The sequence below is a fragment of the Hipposideros armiger genome, unplaced genomic scaffold (genome assembly GCF_001890085.2).
Source record: "Hipposideros armiger isolate ML-2016 unplaced genomic scaffold, ASM189008v1 scaffold_292, whole genome shotgun sequence".
Lineage (NCBI taxonomy): Eukaryota > Metazoa > Chordata > Mammalia > Chiroptera > Hipposideridae > Hipposideros > Hipposideros armiger.
In genome coordinates, this window is record NW_017731642.1 from 1411276 (window position 1) to 1432346 (window position 21071).

General features: G+C 41.9%; 1 pseudogene; it reads left to right on the forward strand.

Moving 5' to 3' along the window:
- The first annotated feature begins 6641 nt into the window (after positions 1-6641).
- LOC109391416 (60S ribosomal protein L37a-like) lies at positions 6642-6972 on the forward strand (annotated as a pseudogene).
- The last annotated feature ends 14099 nt before the right edge of the window (positions 6973-21071 follow it).

Here is a 21071-nt window from a genome sequence, read left to right on the forward strand (position 1 = left end):
CTCGTTGTTTCTGTGGGTCAGGAATCTGGGCATGGCCTGGGGAATCCTCTGTTTCAGGGTCTCTCACGAGGCTTCAGTCAAGATGTTGGCCAGGGATAGGGTCTCAAGCCTTCCCCTGAGGCTTGAATGGGGAAGGATCCACTTCCACGCTCATATGGTTGCTGGCAGGACACAGTTTCTGTGGGTTATCAGACTAAGGGCCTCACTGCACTGCTGGCTATCAGCTGGAGGCTTCCCCCAGCTCCTTGCCATGTGAGCCTCTCCATATGATGGGTTATTTCATCAAAGCCAAAAGAGAGAGTCTGCTCCAAGAAGGAAGTTACAATCTTATGTAATGTGATCACAGGAGTGACATCACCTTTACCATATTCTATTGGTTAGAAACAAGTCACAGGTCCTTCCCACACTCAAAGGAGAGGAGATTTCACGAGGGTCCAAACACCAGGGCACAGAGATTATTGGGAGCCATCCTAGAGTCTCTCTGTAACAAGGAGAAATGGTTGAAAAGATTGATTTTGAATACAAAGAAGGGAAACTCAGGGAGCTGAAACATAGCAGATGGCCCCTCTCCTAGTGAAAAAGGAGATGAGGTCACCCCTTGAGAACGAAAGAGCCAAAATGGAGGGTGTGGGGGAAATATGTTTGCAAGGAGGAGGGGGAGTCCATAGGTTGAGTAGGTGGCTCCAAAACAAAACTGAGGGCCCAGCCAGATTAGAAAGTGTGGGTTTAGTGGGACGCCAATTGGCAGGTAAGTGGCTGGCTCCAGCAATAGATGGTGCCCTGTTTTCAGTCTGAAAACTAATGGATAGGGGGATTGGCCTAGGGTTTGGTTTGTTAAAAGGTCAGGGTCAAGAGTTTTTATGGTGCTGGTAAGAAAAAACATCAAGTGACTCAGAGTCATTTTTCTACTTCCTCGTTCCACATTCCTACTTCACGAACTATCCCAAAGTAAGTCTGGGTGTTCTGTGGTTGACCTGGTTCTGTGAAGGCCATCATTCAGCCATGATGAAAGGTCAAGTTCTGGCAGGGCTTCCAGACAGCCCCAGTGTGCACACAGCAAAACAGAAGCTCTTTCTGTGGAGCCAGGATCCCCCTTGGAGGCCCTGAGATGCCTTCCCTACCTCCAAGCACTTTTCTGGTGCTTCCAGTGGCTCTCATCAACCCTTCCTCCCTCACCTGTGCCTGCCTCTTCCTCATCCTCTACTTCCACCAGTGTTTATCAAGTTCCTTTTGGTGGTTAGTCCCATTTCAGATACAGTTTAAAGTGACTTATTGTCAATACGCTGACCTTGAATTCACAACTTGTCAAGGAAGCTAGGTGCTGAAGTAAGAAGATACTGTGATTAGTTTGTTAAGAAATTTGATTCACAGTTTCCTGGATTAACTGTTGTCTTTTTCTTTACCATGCTGTCACTCAGTCTTGTCACTGCTAAATAGAGCTAGAACAACAAAAAAGAAAAACCCAATGGCCTTTGAAAGTCAGCCTGTCTAGCCAGCCTCCTTCCTTCTAAAAAGGATGGTACTGGAAATAATAATTCTGTGTGGGAAGACTCAGAAAGGGGACATAAGCCCTTGGCTGCATGTAACTCTGATGATTGCAAAGTATTTTATTTAAAGCTTAGAGTCAATGTAAAAGTTTACTTGCTTCAGAAAACTCTTAGAGAAAGGATAATAATTTCCCACATGAACAGAGCTGTGGGGGGGTCTCATTCATCTTGGTACTCTTAGCACCCAGCACATTGCAGGCTCATAGTGCTCATTCAATAAGCATTTGTTGAATTGAAATAAGCTTATCTAAGGATGAAATAGGAACAAGTATAAGTCATCCCTAAATGATGTCAAATACAGTTAATGTGCCCCTTAACATGGGGATACATTCTAAGAAATAGAATGTATAGAACTGCGTAGTTAGGCAGTTTCATCGTTGTGCGAACATCAGTGTGCACATATACAAATATAGATGGTATAGTCTATAGTACACCCTGGCTATATGGTATAGCCTATAGCTCCTAGGCTACAAGCCTGTACAACGTGTTACTGTAAAAAACAACACGAGATTAAATCAAGCACAAGAGAAAATGATGCAATCAACAGACACAGTAAACAGATATATGAGCCTGTCACCAGTGGAACATGGCTACTGTTTTACAGCAAAGATTTTTTTTTTATAAGTAGAAAGAGCATACTCTAAAGTAACTATAAAGAGTATAGAATCATAAATATGTAAAGCAATAACAGTCATTTATTATTATGAAGTATTATGGACTGTATATAATATTGGGTTGTCGGAAAAGTCATGATGCATTTTTTGCAACGAAAAACAGAAAAAATATGTCATGACATTTCCAACAACCCAATACTATGTGCTCTACGTTTTATACGACTGACAGTAGGTTTGTGTACACCAGCATCACCATAGACACGAGATTAATGTGTAGTGCTACGAAGTTATGACAGTTACAGTGTCACTAGGTGATAGGAACTTTTTAGCTCCATTATAATCTTAATGGGACCAACCATCGTGTATGCAGTTCGTCATTGACCAACATGTAATTATGGGGAACATGACTATAAGTGAACCTAAGAATGCTGATGCTTCTTGTAAGAGGCTGAATATTATTAACACAAGGTCAGTTGCTGCTGTGTGGAGTCCTTTACCATCTTCCTATATAACACTGCTTTTTAAAACCACTGGGTCAGGATCTATTTTTAAGAGAAAACTTTGGGTTGAAGTTTTTTAAATGAACCCAAATACAGAGAAGAAAATAGCAGTGACCCATTTTCCCACCATGCAGAATTAGCTACTCGTAACATTTTGGTTTATTTGCTTCCAGCCTTTTTTTTCAGTAGTCTGTTTTTAAAACCTACGCTACAGCAATTATGTGCTGAAAATATGAAGTGTGTCAATGTGTGTGCACATGTGCACACTGTGAACTCACTGTGGAAACGTACTCACACATTTGTGACTTTTTGCTTGTTCTTCCCGGAGTTTCTTAGTTGGAAGGTGCTGCATTACAAACCGCTGTAGCAATAGTGGAATAATGAAGGCGTGATTTTACATGTCAACATACAGATGCACTGTCCAAATAAAACATTTTTAAAGCATAAAAATTGTAATTAATGCATGCATACAGGAACAAATTCTAACACGATCCTCGCCTTCAGTCCTTTCTTTCTAGAGGCAGCCAACATTGCCAGCTCCTCATGAATGTTTCCAGAAACATAATTTGCATATACAAACATATATTTTCTATTTTCCTACATAGATAGTAGCATACTGTGTATACTGTTTTGTGTTTAAGCATAGAGTTTTGCAAATTTTGAAAGTGCTTCTAAACATCAAGCTTTTAAAAAATATTTGTTTTATTGACAAATAAATGACATATAAAAGCAGTAAGCTTTCTGAATGTGCAAATTAGTGGTCACGGCCTTCCTTCTTCCTTGGTCTCAGACAATTAACTTGGGTGGTCAAAGAATGTCTTCCACTGGCCAGGCAGGTCCCTTCAAATCACAAATTCCCATGTCAGGGCTAGGCAGTTTGTCCTCCCTCTCTCTGGTTGAACTTATTTGAAAGCCCACAAGAAAACCCTTTATATTTTTGGTAACAAAACCAAAATCCTGCAGAACATAAAACCAAACAGAGGGGAATTTGGGGCTCAGCTTAAAATACAGCTGGGCAAGCCCACACTTAGTTGCTGGAATAACAACCAGCTGGGAGGGCTAAATTTATCCTGGAACCTTAAATATGGTTGGCTTTGATGTCCACAACACCCCACGGGGAACTCTTCCCCATCGCTGAAGCTGGTAGACAAGAAGGAACAACAATGTTTGCCCAAAACGCTGACTTTGCAAAAACAACCTAGTCGATGTGGTGTGACTTAATAGGCTGTAAAAGATTTGATTTGAAGCCAATCAATAGGCAAACAGTATGATTTGTTGTTGGGGGAATAGAGAGCACAGGGACTAGGATGCTGCCAAACAGTGGGGAAGGTTAATTAGCATCGTAAAGCTCATTTTAAATTTTGATTAAAAAAAAAAAAAAGAAAGAACTGAAACTGTATGTAAGTGGGTCTCACTGTCAAGGCTGGACTGAAGGAAAATGAAAGGTGAGCAGAATTGGCCTCCTTCATGTGGCCCTCCTGGAAGGCCTCAACTGATGCTCTGTCCCATACCCCAGGAGGGCTGCAAAAGACAGGGAGCCCCCAGCATGGGCTCAAGTCTTGTCTTCATGATTTGGTTTTGTTTCCTGTGTTGTTCCAGTGAGGTGGAAGGAACAGATGAGTTCCAAGTCCCCAAGCCCTCAGGTCTGGCGCTTTGTGCTTCCTATAGCTTCTTTGCAACCTGGAGCTGTTCTCCACCCTAGCCCTCTTGGAACCCAAGGGATGAGTAGAGACAGGGGCCTTAGTGCCTCGTGATGAGGCCAGATGTTGAAAATATAACTCAGTAAGGAGGGAACATGAAGAGAGAGCCTGTCATCCTGAAGATGGCTTTGAGGAAACCCTGACAACCCACACAGTATCCCAGATGTCAGCTAGGCCTCCTCTAGGAGAGGCATATGACATGGTCTATAGAAAATAAACAAGACAGGGGCCGGCCGAGTGGCGCGATGGTTAAGAACTGGCTTGGGACGCCAGACGCCCCGGTTCGGATCCCACATATGAGGGCCAGTGACACTGCCCTCTACAGCTAAGATGCTGAACAACAGCTCAACCTGAAGCTGGGCTGCCGTGAGTCCCTGGCTACGGCGAAGGCTGTAGACCCTGCTGCAGTGGGTTGCCATGGGCTACCGTGTGTAGCTGGCAGCCAGCGTGAGCGGCCAGCAGCCGCAGTGAGCGGCCGTCCAGAAGCCGGCGACTGATCTGCCTCACCCGGGAAGAGCGCAATGATGGTGCCAACTTGGGCCAGTGAAGCAACGTCTTCCAAGATTGGACTGAAGAACAAAAGGACAGCAACTTGTCTGTTCCCCTTCCCCCAATTCCCTAATAAAAAATAAATAAATAAATAAAAAGAAAATAAACAAGACAAGCTTGTCAAGTGTAGCCTGGGTGGTGCCCTGGAAGCAATTGCCATGGGCAGCAGGACTCCTGGTTTACTCACTACCTCACATGTGCAAAGCAAGTGTCTATCACAGTCGTCATGAGGCCCCTACCTGCTGGGTGATGATAAAGAGAAGCCAGATTGGGCCTAACCAGTTTAAGACTTAGATGTGATGATTTAAATACTGTCTTTAGGGTGACTTCAGTCTCCATGGTTCAGTTGCTCAATCTTCCAGACATCCCCTTCCTTCCTCTGCTCCTCTCTTAGAAGGTGTCTAGTGGAGGGGGTGGCAGGAGAGGCTTTACAGAATGTCATGGCCGGCAGGTGGTGGGAGGGGCCCCTGGCCTCGTGCTGCTCTGTGTGTGTGAATATTCTTCGTGACCCCCAAGCTATGGTTGGGCTGACTTGGTGTTCTACTGGTCTCAGCTGCCTATGAACTCCTGGTGTACTCTTCCTCAGCCTATTTTGGGGCCTACTGCCCCTCCCTGTGGAACTGGGCTCCCCCTGCCTCTCTCTGTCATCATAAACGCCTCTGGGTCCCTGCTACCCTCTCCTCTGGGCTCTGGCCAGGCTGCCGCCTACAGCCTTGGCTGCAGGGTTACTTTGCCCCAAGCTACATTAGGGCCCTGGCAAATTTCCTGCCTGAGGAGAGCAAAAGCATACTCAAGATGTAAGCTAGACCCGCTCCACTCTCTGTGAGTGCCGTAAATAACTTGGGGTCAGGTGCTTGGGGGCGGGGGTGAGGGGGGACAGGTAGACTTTTCCCAGAGACATCCTTGCTGCCTCCTCAGGCCTCTGGGGAACAGGGGAAATCCTAGGGTGTGCACTGTGATCAGGAGTGTGGGTTCCACAGTGTCACAGGCCTGGCTTCATCCTTAGCTTTGTGTTTAGCGGTGGTGTGGTTTCAGGCCAGGGCCTTGATGGCTGCCCAACCAGGAGAACAAGACACACCTCCCATGGATGCAGTGAGAGTCCATGAGATTTTCTGTAAAGCAAGCAGCTCCTTTTTGAGGCAGGAAGGCTGGTGTGTAGAGGAGAGCAATATTTTTGACTGGGGGTGGTGGGATTGCTCCCTGAGAATTCTCACCTTGACCTTGCCCATGTCCCCATTTCGTACCCTGAATTAGATGCATACACTGAATTAGGCACGTGCCCAGTTTCTGCTTTTTCTGAGTCAGTTTATGAATGTTTCAATGACTGAAATACCAGTCACTCCCTAATACGTCATTTTAAAAAACAGCAAATTTTAGATTACCTTAATTATCTTTTGATTCTGTCTTATCCAGATCAAATTGCTCTACTAAACCTTTTTAAAAATTCTGATTTAATATCGCCTTCCAAGTTTATAAATGGTGTCAACTAGCTTCTCTCTTACTTTATGAAAGTTAAAATTGGAGAAAATAAGGAAAATTGATGAAGCATTTTACTCCATTTTAATTAATGCTTTTTAATAATGCCAGAATAATTAATGCTGTTTTGTCTAAAAAGTGATTAAATGCAAAAGTGGGCTTATCTCCTGGGGATGCGGTCAATTTATACAGTGATTGGTCGACATTAAAGGTGGGATTGCTTTCTCTCTGGGCTTGGACGCAGCTCGCAGAGACATGGCCGAACGAGCCAAGGAGGTTCAAATCATCAGCGAATACTGTACCGGTTATGGCACCTGGCTTGGGAAAATGGTGAAGAAAATTGAAATTGGCTTGCATGTCAAGTACACTTGCTCCTTTTACAGCAAATCCAAAGTGAAGAGACAGACTAGCTGTGGGGCTGTGGGGCTGTGGTCCTGTGGCTCTGTGGGTTCCTGCTAAGACAACCACGGGTGGTTCCTGGACCTACACCACCACTTTCACCTGCACAGTCAAGTCAGCCTTCAGATGACTGAATGAATTGAAAGACCAGTTGAAGCTCCCCAATTTGAAACACTGCCAGCTATAGTAAATAGGTGAATTTATGCAACAAAGAAAAGCGGGGTCATGTGACTCAGCACTGCCTTCCTTGGGCCAATCCCAGGCATAGCTTGTTCTGTCCTGGAGCCACTTAAGGGAACAGGGTGACTCTCAAAAGTTGTGATGTGTTCAAGGTCCCTCCTTCGTTGCAGACTCTCCACTTTCCAAATGCTCCTTTCGCTCTCTCTCTCTCTCTCTCTCTCTCTCTCTCTCTCTCTCTCTCTCAATAGCCCTCCCCCAGGTGGGTCTCCAGCTCCCTGCAGTCACCTTTGGCTGTAGGGACGGATAAGGTAACCAGGTTATTTACACAATGTGTTCCCCTGCCAGGCTTTGCATCTTAAGCCTTCTGTCATTAACTGGAATGAAAAGCGTTTTCTCTCCTTAATGGGGTTTTAGTTCTCAATAGGTAGGGGAGAAGGTGTTCCATTTTCAGAGCAATGGTCCTGGGTTGGTAAGTGGTCCTAGGATTGTCCCAGGCCTGTGGTGATCAGTTGATCCTTAGGGAATCCTGGGATACAAAGCCAGAGCTTAAGAGCCCTCTGGTCAGGCTTGATCACTGCACTGTACACCTGAAGCTGCTGTTGTATAATATTGTATGTGAACTATAATTGAAGATATATATAGTCACGGGACATGGAGTACATTGTGGGAGTGGAGTCAAGGGAATTGTAATAGATACGTATACTATGGGCGGGGGGTGGGGCGGTGGATTGGGGGAGGGGGGTTGTCACTTTGAGGAGTAAAAAATAAAACTATTGCACTGTGTTGTACAGCAGAAAGTAATTTTTAAAAATGTTTTTTCACAATTAAAAAAAAATTTTATTAATTAATTAATTTAAAAAAAAGAGTCCTCTGGTCTTCCAACCAGGATGACCCAGCGGGAGGCAGCCTGGCCCTAAGAGAGCCAAGGAGAACAGGAATTCACAGCTGTTTTTCATCCTCTCCTGTTCACGTCCCTACCTCCTTCCTGTCTCCTCACATCGGTCCCTGTCTTGAATGTCTTTGACCCCAAGATTTCTAGACACATACATTATTGTACAAATGACAGCATTTTAGATCCTATTTAATTATTTCTCTGTACGAAACTTCCTGGCCTTAGTTCCTATACCTTACCTCTTCTCTACCCCTTTGTTATTTTTCCCCTCTCCTGATAAAATGTCTGCCGAGGAAATGTCACTGAAATTATCGTTTTTGTTAACAGAGGTGTTATTTTATAGGAAAGCCAATCAGGCATTTTGGAAACTAAAATGCCACATCAATAATATAACTAGAGCAGGAGGTTCGATTTGAGAATAAGAACCAAAAAGAGAAATCAGAAACATAGTGTTTCCTTAACTTTAGGGCCTGAAGAAGTGAAGGAAGCAATTTAATTTGAGGGCTATTCCTGACGGGGAATTCAGTTGTGTCAGAAAAGCTGCAAGTCAGAGGGAAAATCCAGTTAAAATCAAAGGAAGTTTGTTGTGCAATAATACTATTAAAATGTCAGCATTCTTCTTGGAGGTGGACCCAGGCAATTCAAATGAAAGGAGAGAGGTTAAAATGTCACGTCGCTTGACTAAGGAGGACTGCCCTCCCTAACATGCTATTTGACTTCTGGTTACCTCTCTCTATGATTCAAATTATTTATGTACCTTGTAGAATCAAAACAAGGCCATGATATTTCAGGAATAGACTGGTTCATTAGGACTTACACTTTTCATTTTTCCACTTCTGTTTTAGAAAATGGTTTTATGTTTTTGTAATAAGCCATCACAAAACCTAATCTGGAAGTATGTGGTGTCTGAATAAAATTAAGTAAAAATTTCTTTGCTATCAAATTAAACACACCACTTTCCAGTTGCAAATTCTTCAGTGCCTTCCTCCCCTCGCTGCAAAATTGAAAATAAATGCCTCTACCCTGAATTCAAGGATCTCTATGGTGGGTCTCAATGAGCCTCACTGGTTCTTTCTCACCGTTCCCCACATGGAAACAACCTTCTTCTTCCATGAAGCCAGCCCCCAAACCAGACCTTTCTCTCTTCTGCATTCACAAATGCTCAGCCCCCTTCATGGCAACTCTTTTATTTTGCTTTGCAATATATTACTTACTCATCTTTCCTCTCCACACATGTCACGTCCCAACCCCCCACATTTGTAGGCTCTTAGAGGACAAGAACTGGAGTTACTTATCTTTGCAATCCCTTGGGTGCTGGAATATCTTGAACACAGTTAACACTTGATAAATATATGTTGATTGATGGATTGGTGGATCAGAATTTTTTATAGGGACATTATTAAAGAGAGTTGCACCTAAACTATTTATGGAAGTTGTCTGTGCTAACCATTTAAGCCGTGGCAATAGGAATTCCACAACCTACCAGATAAGCCCACTTTTACATTTAATCACTTTTTAGGAAAAAAGCTTTAATTATTTTGGCAAACTGGAGTACAATGTCTCATCAATTTTCCTTGGTTTCTCTAATTTTAACTTTCATAAAGTTAGAAAAAAACTAGTTGACACCATTTATAAATTTGGAGAGAGATATTAAACCAGAATTTTTAAAAAGGTTAGTAGAGGCCTTTTGAGCTTCCTTTGCTTGGCCTGCTCCAAACTCTTTGGAGTGTACTTTCTCTTCTAATAATGACCCTTGAGCCATTCTCTACTACTTGGGCCCATTTCTGCTTCTTTAAAATGTGTTTTTTTTTCTTCTAATAAACTGTCGTTTTCTGAAACTTAAAAAAAAAAAAAAAGGTTAGTAGAGAAATTTGGTCTGGATAGGAAGGAATCAAAAGAACCAAAGGAGACTCAGCTTTCAGATGGGCAGGAGACCCCTGAGCACATTTAAAAATTGTTTTCCTAGTTAAAAGCAAGGCTTATGGCTACTCCACAACGTATTTGACAAAGGATGCCAAACGGTTCCAGTTCTACTTGCCAGATAATGATGCATGCTCAGGCTATTAAAAGACAATCCAAAGAGGATTTGCTTATTTATTTTCCCACATTAGTCCCCAACAAATTTGATTTGGCTTTCTATAAATACATGCACTATATCCAACTTAAAGCAGAGATAGGGCAAAAATAAAATAAAGGTGGAACAGTAAGATAAAGACAAGGGTAAAGTTAGTGTGCAAAGTGTATCTCAGAAATTCTTGAATGTCTGAGATTGGATCTGAGTTTCCTGGGGACCAAGCATAGAAGGGAGCACAGTTGATTTTAAACATTTCACAGTATGTTTAAAATCAAAACCTAGTGCCTTAGTGTCTGCATGCCAGGTGCTGCACCCCACCTCTCAATGGTTCCCTCGATTTAGGACCAGTTAATCTGGAGCCTGCTGTGGTGGGCCACGTGTGTTTGAGACCATAGGATAGAGGACATCCCTCAGTTAAGCCTGTGTGGTCCAGATGTCTGTAAGCAAGCACAATGCCCATTCTTTTTTTTATTATGGTGATATTTTTCATTGAGCTATAACTGACATGCATTATGTTAGTTTCAGGTGTACAACATAATGACTTGATATTTGTATAGATTGCAAAATGAATGGTTTCCATGAGTCAACCCAGTGAGGCTAGCTTTGTGAGAAAGGCAGGTCTAAAGCAAGAGAACTCATTCTCCATGGCAGCACCACATGAAGGATTTTCAGCAGTGGTCATAGTGGTCAGAGTTGCCCGCACAAAGACCCTAGAATCATTCAAAGAGACAAAACAGCCTTTAATATATTCTTGACAATTGGCATCTTTTGTCTTTCTGCCCTACAGAAACCATAATATTTTCTGGTACCTAAAGCCCCACTGTGCTTCCCCCAGGGTTCTCTGCCCAGGACCCCTGGCTCCACAGTCCTCTCTCCTCCCTTTCCAAAGGAAAAAGAAAAACACACACAAAAAGATGACACACTTCTCTCTCAGCCATTAGGAGGAAAGCTATGTAAGTAAAATAATTAATACAATGATGTACATGACTGATATATAAGCCTCCCAGGAATAGGTTTTGGTTTTTAAGAGTGGCTTTTTAACCCACTTAAAACTCTAATTAACTGACTAGAGGATTGATTGATTAGTAGATTGTGAGCGTGTGTAGAGCAGAGTTTGAGATTTTAAAACAGTGGCACCTTCTTTGTGTCTCTTGCACGTCTTCTGTGACCACTTTATTGTCCATCAAAGGCAAAGAGTTTAGCAACTTGACCTTTAACTTCAAAAAATTTACAATGTTTGCCCTGGGATGTGAAACATGCTGGAGTAACTTAAACCAGTTACCTCTTAAAGCCTCAATCTTAATTTATAAAGGGGAATAACAATAGAAGTTACCTAAGGGAATTTGGACATGAAAGTATTAGGAATATTTCCTCTTCTCTCTTTTCCTATCACTCACCCTCCCTCCTTTGTCAAATGTAAACTTGGTTAACAACTGGTTTCATGCTTGAAATTGTATGTCCTTAAAAGCACTTTTCTCCCTGCCCCGCCTGCAGTTGCTGGTTCTGGACAGTATACAGTATCTGCTCATGTATCATTCCACTGTCCAATCTTCACATAAATCATTCCTCTGTGTGTTTTCTCATAATTAAGGCCATAATCCTGATGGGAGGCTAATTGTGCCAAGGGGTTAGATGTGGGGTCCTCACTGCTCACCCCTCAGGAGTTACATGGCCCATGCCACCTGTAGCAGACTGCTTTGTCCTAAGTCACTTGCCAATGGGAGCTGAATTGTCAAAAGATAGCACCTCGTGGAGATACATATGTTCTGTGCACTCTTTTTGTACTGAGGCCCACATTATGCTTTACTTTGTCCTATGTACAGCTAGGTTCCAGATATGAGCATCTGAGTAATTTTGAGCTTCTCAATAAATCATTTCCAACATTTTGAGCATATTTTAATATAATAGCCAACAGTACCAGAGTACCTAGGTTAGACAAGCCTTCCCAAATAATAATTATAGCTGGAGAAAAAAACTTTAATAAAAATGGCTATTAGGGGCCGGCCGAGTGGCTCAGTTGGTTAAGAGCTCGCTCAAGAGTTTGAGCTCTGAGTAACAGCAGTTCGATGCCCGGCCCGAGCTGAGCTGCCGCTGAGCTGCCAACAGGTGGCAGGATGGCTCAGCTAAAAAAAATTTAAAAAGGATATTAGAAAGCACGGAAGAGTAACCAAAAGCTGAGGGAAGCTAAACAAGAATCTATCCTGGTGAGATTCATTGTTTATGGCAGCTTTTTGCTTTAGATAACTTTCCAGTCTGTGTGCCTTAGGGGCAGAAGAAATCCTGCTAGAGTAATCCAGAATATTCTCCCATCTCAAGATCCTGAATTTATCTGCAAAGTCTCTTTGGCCAAATAAGGTAACATATATGTAAGTTCTGAAAATTAGGACCAACTTTACAAAAATCCTTTATACAACAGAGGAAAAAGAAATACTTCACAACTTCTTTGATGAGGACGGCATAACCCTGATACCAAAATCTGACAAAGACATTAACAGAAAAGAAAATTAAAGATCAATGTATTTCCTGGTATATATATATAAGCCCAAAAATTCTTAACAAAATAATCCTCTGGGAGGATGAATATGAGGGTCCCTATATGAGGCACAATAGGATTAGAATCAGAGAAGGTGATATAATATTAGAAGCAGAGATTACAGTGACATAGCCACAAGACAACGAATGCTGGCAGTGTTTATAAGCTGAAAGAGGCAAGACACAGATTCTCCTCTGGAGCCTCCAAAAGGAGCCAGACCTGACAACACATTGATTTTAGTCCCTTAACATGCACCTCAGACTTCTGACCTCTAGAACTTTAATGGAATAAATCTGTGTTATTTTAAGTCCCTATGTTTGTGGTAATTTGTTACAGCAGCATTAAGAAACGAATGCAGCTACTGTAAAGCTACAGTAATAAAAACAATGCGGTATTGGCATCAAGATAGTCATAACAATCAATGAAACAAAACAGAACCCAGAAATAGAGCCCCACATAGACAGTCTATTGATTTTTCACAAGGTGCCGAAGTAATTTCATGGGAAAGTATTTTCAAAATGGTGCTGGAACAACTGGATATACACATTTTAAAAATAAACTTTGACCTCACATAATACACAAAAATTATTTTGAGATGGACTATAGATATGAAAGCTAGAAACACAAAGCACGTACAAGAAAACACAAGATACTATCTTTCCATCTTAGGATTTGGCAAAAAAACGCTCAGACAGGACATTGAAAATAATAACCATAAAAGAAAATAATTATCAAATTCGTTTTAATCATATGTTCTGCTGTCAAAAGACATCATTAATAAAATGAACAGACAAAGCACAGACTAGAAAATAGTCACAAAACATGGATCTGACAAAGATCTTATGTTAAAATATATAAAAGAACTCCTACAACTCCATAATTAAAATATGAATAATCCAATTTGTTTAAAAAGGCAAAATACTGGAGCAGACACTTCACAAATGAAGACACACACCTAACAAATAGTATATGAAAAAGAGCTCAACCTAATTAGTCCTCAAGGAACTGCAAATTGAAACCACAATGAGATACCAACACATATCCATCTGCATGGCTAAAATTTGAAAGGTTGATAAAACTAAATGTTAGCAAGGATGTGGGATGACTGGAATTCTCATATGTTGATGAATAATATTGGGTGTATATATTGGACTATCAAATGATACATGCACTTTGGAAAATGACTAGACAATATCATACAATTAACATAGTACTACATTTTGACTTAGCAGTTCTATTCCTAGGTACTTATCCAAGAAAAATGAACACACACACACACACACACACACACACACACACACACGAAACACTTGTACAAGAATGTTCATCACACAGCTTTTTTCCATAACAGCCAAAAGCTGGAAACAGCTCAGTGTCCATCAACCAGACCTTAAGACCCATTTTATAATGGTTCTTCCACTGAAACAAACCAGTATTCTCACAATGGAATACTACTCAGCAATAATAAAGAAGGAATTACTCAACAACATGGATGAACTGCATAAACATTATGCTGAGCAAAAGAAGGCAGATTCAAAAGAGTATGGTTTCATGTACGTGACTTTCCAAAACCGGCAAAAATAATTGAAAGTGAAAAAATCAAAACAGTGCATGTCTCTGAATGGGGGATGACTAGAAGGAGACATGAGAGAAATTTCTGAGGAGATGGAAATTTTCTATACTGTGATAGTGGTGTAGGATACTTGGGAGTATCCATTTGTCAAAGTTGTATAGTTAATATTTGTATATTTCAAGGTGTAAAAAATACCTAAAAGAGCTAACAGTAAAAATTATAATAACTGGGGGGATAGAGATAAGAGATGAAGGAATGGCAGAATATTAATAATTGTTGAAATTGGGGGTTGGGAACATGGGGCTTGTCATACTGTTCTGTTCACTTTGTATACATTGGAAATTTTCCATAATAAAAATGAAAAACTATAATAGTTGACATATAATTCCTTTTGACTACTGGAAGAACTACTGATCATTGTCTAGTATTTTTAATTAGCGAGAGGTTAAAAAATGGAAAATTAAGTGGCTTGCATCACAAATGTGTTTCTCTTTATTTCTTGGATCATTTTTATTTGCTTCAGTGTTCACATAGAGAGGTTATCACTGTAATGCCATCTCAGGAATGAGATTTATAACTAACATGTCCTCAGAGAACATACTAAAGAATTCTGATCTTATTAAAAAATTCACAAGCTTTCATGTTAGAAAATTGTATGAGAATATATTTAATGTTTTGATAAACCCAAAACACTAAATTGTCTAATTTTTTAAAAGAAAAGTCCACTGAACTATACACTTAAAAATGGTTAGGATATTAAATTTTATGTTATGTGTATTTCAGCACAACTTTAAAATTTTTATGTAAGTGAAAATGTTCTAAATGAAGAACATTTTCCTCCGCATACTCAATATTTATTTCTCTTGCCCTCGGATGTCACATGGTACTCACTGTTACAGTTCCTGGAAGTGAAACACTTTTTAAAATATTTCAAATAATTGTCCTCAAGTTCCCAATAAGCAAAGAGCTGGGATACCAATATTCCTTGAAATTTATAAACATAAATGTTTCATGAACAGTTGGTTAATCTGTAAACCTAGTGATAAGTTTGTTTGATTTTAGCAGCTTGTTTTATATCAGCCTTTTTACTTTATAATTTAAAAGCCCTAATTTTGGGGTGGGGGTGGGGCAGAAGAAATAGGATGGGTTTCGTGCAAAAAGAAATTTTCAGCATAAATTCACTGAAGCAATCCTTAGAGAAAGAGGTTTTCACCTTTTAGTAGAACTGACTTTTCATAAGGTTCTAATTTGGATTTTCTTCAAGTATGTAAGCTTTCACCCTGGAATGTCTCTGGCTGGGCTACTGGGGGAGGTTTTGAAATCTCTGTTTCCCGGAAACATGGTAGTTTTAGGAACAGAACAGATATTCCTCCAGGGCAGCTTTGGGCAACCATGCAGCAGGAATGACACCACAATCCCAGCCAGGTGGAGTGGGAGTTTTCTGGAATGAATTAACACGCGTCACTATTTTCTGTCCTTATGTCACTGGGTTGGAGATGTGAAGTCTGGAGAGAAAGAGTCTTAGGTCTTGAGCCTGCCCCTGGCTATTGAGGGGTTCACAGAAAGTTTCTGCCAGAAATAACCTCCAGGAACTCCTTTAGCCTTCTCAGTAATAGGGCAGGGTGTCCCCAATTACCGAACATAATGGAGGAAATGAAATTCCACAAAAGGAAATGGGGTGCTGTTACGGAGGGGGAATGGATGCTGGGTCTGCTTTTGAGGGAGAAACTGTTCAGATGGGACTTTTATAATGTGACTACCCTCTACCCATCCATTTCGTTGTCACAGAAACCTCCTCAGTCTCCTCAACTCAAGGACATGACCATGGCTTATGTTCCTATTTATCTCAACCATGCTGGCAACACCGGACACACAGTGGGTAGCTCGGGCTGCTTTGGGCTGCAAGGAAAACCTCAACTCACCTGGCTCAGGCAATACAGAAAAGTATTATTTCACAGAACAAGCATCCTGAGATCAGATGGGTTGGTTGAGCCAGTGGTTAAATCATGTTATCAAGGATTCAGATTAATTCCATCTTTCTGCTCTGCCATTTCAAGTATGTTAGTTATGAGATGGCTGCAGCAGCTCCAGGCTACAAGTCCCCACACACCACTATCCAGAGGTAGAACAAAGGGATTGTTGTCCTGGTGTCACTTTTTAACAGCTAAGAAACCTTTTCCAGAAGTCCCTCGACAGATGCCTCTTTCTGCCCCATTGGTCAGAATTGGGTCACACATCTTTTTTTAAAACCAGTTACCATCAAGGAAAATAAAATTTCCACAACTGGCTTAATCAAGATAGCTGAGAATGGGGCCAGCCTTCCTCAAAGCTCATGGTCACAACAAGTAAAATGAACACCTGGACAAAGTTGGGTGAAATTTTGTGGACAGTTTTCATAGTGGTGGTTCCCTCCCTATATTTGAGACCTTTCCCACATTATGAGTCCTGCCTACTAAAGATGGGAGTTCTGCTCCCTTCCCAGTAAGCAGGCATGTTACCTGGACTCTACCAATTGAACACACCCGCGTAAGACTTGAATTCAAAATTGAGGAATTATGTGCCAGGCAGGATCTATTTTCCACTGAAGGTGGAGGATCATTGCAGAAAGGCTGTCCAGTTTTCAGAGACAGCTGAGTGTTGGTCACCAGTCTCCACCAAAACAGTTTGGTGGTATAATTTGGGCATTGTTCCAGGTTATGTAGCCTTCAAGACTGACTTTTCAGCCCTCCTGGGGATTCTGTGAGCTCTCTATGTCCCTAAATTCCTTTCTGGCTTAAACTAGCTATTATGTTGTCGGAAAAGTCATGATGCATTTTTGCAACAAAAAACATTACGTTATGACTTTTCCGACAACCCAATAGCTTGAGTGGGTTCTGCTGTTCATTACCAGGAACTCTGTAAGGAAGAAGTGAAGAATGGTTGTTGGGGAAGCAAAACTGTGTCGACTACAGAAGGTACTTGGCACTGCAAAATATCAGGGGGCTGTATTCTGTGGGGTGCACCCCACTTACAGAGAAAAAACTATGAACGAAGCCCTCAAAGTTGTGCCCTGCTGCCAAACTTGGCTTCCTTTCTCTACCATCTTCCTTGAGATGGCCCCAGGACTATTTCCTTCCTCTGGAAACCTGCTCTTACTGTCTGCCTCCTTAAGTGTTTCCACCTATGGCTTCATACCCTGAGGATTTTTTTTCCCTGGCCTAATGGGTAGGTGCAACTTAATACAGTGTGGAAGAAGTCACAGACCAGTCTAGTCAAGCCAAGCATAAATGAAAAGGTTAAAAAAATTGAGATGCTGTATATGCTTGATTTTGTATCATCTTACAAGTAACTAGAAATAATGCACCTTTCCTGCTATTTATTTAAGATTTTTATTAAACAAAGAAACACTATAGCAACATTAATGAAACTTTCAGTAACATAAGGGACAATTGCACTTGCAGTTCGGGACTGTCCCTCTCCCCCCCACCCAGACAGAGCTACTCCTGCCTCTTAACGTTGTGTTATTTGCATATGCCAATGTGTCAACTGTATCTTTATATTTATTAAGTTGATACAACATATTTTACCTAACCACCAACCACTCCCACTAGATATTTAAGAGGCTTCCAGCTTACAAATGTACTTACAATAGTTTTGTATTAAACAGGCATAAAACATTGTCTTCCTTTTGAATAATGTAAATCACTGAATCGTATAAATATTTTGAATGGCTTTGCCTGGCAATGAGGTTTTGCATTGCCATTAGCAATGTATGTGTGAACCAGTTTCACTGCACCATTGCCAGCAACGAGCATGTTTTAAATATTTTATTAATTTGATAGAAGCAACATGGAACCTCATTGCTCTTTTATTTTGTATATGTTAATTATTATTGAGGTTTTCCTATGATTCTTATTGTGAAGACTCCCTCATTCAGCATCGTCATAGAATGTTCCAAGACAAAATTGGCACCAGGCTCATCATGGATTTTTAAATGTAATAAAGATGCGCACATTATCAAGAATGTTTCAGAAACTGCCATGTGGTTTTTTTCAGGAGCTAGTTTTAGGCAGAATTAATCCTTTTAAAGGGTTATTATATTGGATTGTCCTAGTTATGTCCAAGGGTGGCCTGGGGGAGGGGATTTCTTCATTTGTCTGAACATTGCTGAACATTTCCTTTCAAATTTTCTGCTTCGTGCATAGTGAAAAATGTTCACTGAATTTGTGGCAGTAAATGTAAACTGTATTTTTGACATTTGAAAATTTTGAAATAGATTACTATTACAGAACGACGTTTGTTCTCCATGGCACCCCTTCCCCTAAAATAAAACTATTTTTCAGATAAATTCCTCCTCCTTTTTCCTAGTTTCTTTGCTATAAACACAGCAGTCACTTTTTTACAATATTAGCCATTAAAAGAAATTTACATTTTGGCAAACGTGGCTTAATTTTGAATGCCAGTATAGAATTTTTCACAGAAAGCCAGGGTCCTGGAAAGCAGAGTGTTCTGTTTTGAACTGCATTTTGAAAAGGGAAATTAATTGTAACTCTTGTTTTCCAGGCCCTGCCATCCTGGGGGAGGACAAGCAAAAAGTAATAAAAATAGTGTTGGGATCCCAGAACGCACCAATGGAAATGCTGTAACCCATGTCCTCTTAAGTCCTTTCTTTCCCTAGCAGAGGCCCCTCTGGATAAAACGTGCACCGTGGTGGCCATTTAATGTGCTCCCACTTGGTACCCTCCTCTGCTCTGCCCCCTGGTGGCCTCAGGCTACCATTGCTGCTGCCTCCATACAGTTTGACCTTGTTGCTGCCCCAAAGCCACCTACCTCTTCGTCACTGCTCCCACCCTTATGCCAGCATCAGGTGTCTGCTGAAGCTGGTGTGGCTGATGAGGAGAAGCAGGCTTTGTTTTCACAGCGTATTACAGCAAACACCATGCACTCATTCTCTGATCAGTTCACACCCTCAGGATCTTATAGCCCCTTTTCCTGAAAAACTCTACTCAGGTTCCCCTGGCACTGGATCCAAGGACATGTAAGTGATACAACGTATTGTGCCTCAAAAAAAAAAAAGTCTCTCCCCCTCTTCAACAGCTGGGACCACTGGATAGCCACATGCATGCAAAAGAATGAAATTTGACCATTACAATTATACCATATACAAGAACGAACTCAAAATGGATCAAAGACTTCTAAATATAAGAGCTAAAATTATAAAACTCTTGGAACAAAACAAAACAAAAAAACCTTCATGGCCTTGGATTTGGCCATGGATGCTCAGATATCACACCAAAATCACAAGCAACAAAAGAAGATAAAAGTCTGAGGGTGGCCAACCATCCTGTATGAATGTCTGAAACAGCCTCACAGCTGCTCTTTAACCCACAGAAGCTCCTGGAACCTAAGAGGTGACCTGCCCTAAAAGGTATCTTTTACTTCTGCACTTGCTACACAAGCTACCCTCATTAGCTCCTGGGGTGGGCTGTCTCCTCCCAATGCCGAGGCAGGGAATGCTCCCTTACATGCCTTTCCTGGCTAACCACTGATTTCCCACCCATGGGTTGTCTTCCTGGGCCTCTTGTCTTCATTTTCTTCTCTCTCAAATACCTCATGGTACTATAGACTGCTAGAACCCACTTTATTTCAGACCCAGGAACTGAGGCCCAAAGAGCTCCTGTAATTTCTCCCACGTGACAAAGTCATTGGGGGGAAGTATGTGAGGCTTGACAGCCAGCGCTGGCCTTGACCCCAGGGCTCTTTCCGGCATCGTTCATACCAAGCCTCTGCGGACTATAGAGCTGGGAGGCTGGTGACCCCTGCAGGTGTGTCTGTTTGCAGGAGTTGATTTGCAGAAGAGCTTTCAGCTTGTGCTGACAGGAAAGAAAGGTATTCGTTGGTGCTCAGAGGAAGAAATGGAGAGACAAGAAAATGAGAGGGATGGAGAAGGGGCTGACCTTTAGCCAGGCCTGTGAACTAGTGTTGAGCCCCCTTGCGGGAGGTACAGGTGAGAAGTCCAGGGTGCTCTGTTCGTGAATGGCTGTGTGAGACTCTGGGCAGAAGCAGTGCTGCCTCACGGCTCAAAGACATATAATACCTATAGAATCCAGAGAGCCTGCCCCACCCCAGGGTGGCACAAGTGGGGAGGATGGCAGAACCACACTCTCCCGAAGGAAGGGCTCCTGTAGCTCGGGCAGCAAGGGGCCCTTGAGATGTTGGGAGTAGAAGAGGTGAGCTGACTTGTTCCTGAGCACAGGTGAGATGGCACAGCCACAAACACTCCCAGAAATAACTGGCAGGAGACGGGGGCAGGCGGAGGCTAAAGGGGCCTGGGGGTGACTGTCAGTGGAAAGTCATTCTGCCTTGTAAGAGTTATCCATTATGATACTCTGACCCTGAATATCATGTTCTCAAGCCCACATTCATTTGTTAATTTGTTGAACAAATATTTATTGAACATCTATCTATCTGTTCCAGCTACCATTTCTGTACGGAGGATGCCCAAAAGTAGCAAGAGGGACAAGATCTGTGCTCTCAGGCGCTTACCATTCCATTTAGCTTAGCATCTCCATTCTCTTCTCCAGGTTCTCCTGTCTATGACCCAAATGAACAAGAAGTATACTATACAGTGTGGGTGGGGGGAATCCCCAATAACCAAAAAAGAGACGGTATGGGACATCTTTTAAAACTTCCTACAGAGGCATGAATCTTTCTTCTTGGAAAGGTTCTTGGAAGCGAGGGCTGTCTGTGTCTCGGCATAGGACTCTTGTACTGACCGAGTGCCTCGGGAACATGAGATGATGCTGTTCAGTGAGTTTTCCTTACAGCCAGTCGTGACCTCGTGGTGGGTCCTGGCTGGAGAACTGCAGTGCACAGTGTCTGGAGCTGTCCTAGGAGACCAGCTGGTACAAGATGCAGCCACATGGCTGCTTAAGAACTTAAGCCACTCAGTGCAAAGCCTGGCAGAGGTTTATAATGTGGGTGCTAGGCTGAAATAGGAGGTGGCATATCATGGTTGGCTGGGGGCTTGGCCCCTGCATCTGAATTAGCAGTCA